The sequence below is a fragment of the Octopus bimaculoides genome, chromosome 5 (genome assembly GCF_001194135.2).
Source record: "Octopus bimaculoides isolate UCB-OBI-ISO-001 chromosome 5, ASM119413v2, whole genome shotgun sequence".
Classification (NCBI taxonomy): Eukaryota; Metazoa; Mollusca; class Cephalopoda; order Octopoda; family Octopodidae; genus Octopus; species Octopus bimaculoides.
Window position 1 is genome coordinate 30,645,278 of NC_068985.1, and position 1,902 is coordinate 30,647,179.

The 1,902-nt window shown below is 33.5% G+C and overlaps 1 protein-coding gene across 1 annotated transcript in view; it reads right to left on the reverse strand.

The window, feature by feature from the left end:
- Positions 1–1,902, reverse strand: part of LOC106867858 (adhesion G-protein coupled receptor D2) — a 52,607-nt gene that overhangs the window by 49,878 nt on the left and 827 nt on the right. The window lies entirely within an intron of this gene.

Genomic DNA, 1,902 nt, shown 5'->3' on the forward strand with positions numbered 1-1,902 from the left:
TATATATATATATATATATATATATAGGTGTGTGTGTGTGTGTGTGTGTGTGCGTGTGTGTGTGTGTGAATTTGTATATGTAAGCGTGCATGAGCGTATATATGTAACGTTGTAGGGGCGTATATTCAAGTACGTATGCGTATATGTATAGACGAGAGCATGTATGTGTACATACGGGTGTGAATATATGTAGATCTATATAGAACGATGTATATCTACATGTAAGCTCGTCAACTGAATGACCGGTGAATTCTTGAAGGTCAGCCAATGACAATCATAAATGTAATCGACCATGAAGAATGTATTACCAGAACAAAGAAATAGATTGACATTCCCTTTAATATGAACCTCAATACTTACCATCTTTAGCATAGCCATCCTTCCATATCATCTATACATTTAAAGCAGATTCACCAACAGACTTTCAACGACAATGTACTTTTTGATATACTGAGTGGTTACTACCACCTCGCATAACCACGACAGATAGAAAGGATGCGGTTGAAGCCGAAAATTTGAATTTACGTAACACAGAAACAATATTTATATATCACCTGATGAAATACAACAAGATATCACAATGCGGAGAAACGGTAACATAACCAAATATCTGAGAACCTGGAGAACTACGTTGTGTGGAAACAATCGTAGTGATTACAGATAAATGTTCCTCTATACTCCTTCTTGTTGACTCCAAGTTATTCAATTATATGTGTGCGTATATATATATGGAGAGAGAGAGAGAGAGAGAGAGAGAGAGAGAGAGAGAGAGAGAGAGAGAGAGAGAGAGAGAGAGAGAGAGAGAGAGTATGAAAAAGGAGAAAATCAAACAATTTGATTTTGTAAATGTAGTTAGCTTTCTTCTTTTATTCATGTTATATATGATAAAAATGTTGCAAAATTAAATTCTCTTCTTCGCTTGTTGATAGAGGTTCGTAAATTGTTATGTATTAAGTACATTATACGAGTACCATATTTCAACTCAGTCTTCTTTCACCTCAACTATATAGTTGTTTATATTTTGATTTAAGGAAATGGCCATAAAAGATGGAAAGCTCGTATCTCTAGCTCTTATGTTTTATGTTGCATCGCTATGGTTTTGTTGTCATCCACACATTGCAAATAGTTGACAGTTGGATGAAAGTTTAAAATTTCTTTCATCTTTCGAGGAGAATTTTCATCTAGCTAATTTTTAAAATGTTTGTTAAAGGCAACACAGTCATTAAATAGTGTAAGCCACATATTAGGTGTGGGGTATGCTGGGGTAGGAAATATAATGAGATAATGTGACCCCTTCACATATCTGCCGACGTACTGTAAACAATTTTCGTGAGTTCGTATTGATAGATTGAGATATTTTGGTTTGTTTTCAATATTTTCCTATAAGCAAGAGTTACTGTGTCTCATGAATTTATATGCTCATTAGGCTCTCTTCCCAACCATAATATGGCCGCAGGGCAGTTTTTAGATACATTTAAAACTAAATTTTTAAGAAGTGTCTTATACGCCAAGTACGGTAAATAATTATTTCTTATACTTCAAGAAGTATACATACAGTATAACCTTTTGTACATATGAACAGATATTTTAGTGGCATGAGAGAAAGAATAACAGAAGTATATTGATCACTTCAGACATTGATTTACCAATTGTTGTCATGACTTAAAGTGGAAATGATCTGGGCAACCATATTGGATAAAAAAAGGTATCTTGTTACAAACGTATAATATAAATTGATATATATGAATAGAAAAGTTGCAAAACGAAAACTTCTCATCCTTATTCATGATACATATTGAATTCGGAATATTAACTTATCAAATATATTGCGATATTAATACATATGTGTCAGTAGCGAATAATTGTGTGTGTGTGTGTGTGTGTGTGTGTGTGTGTGTGTGT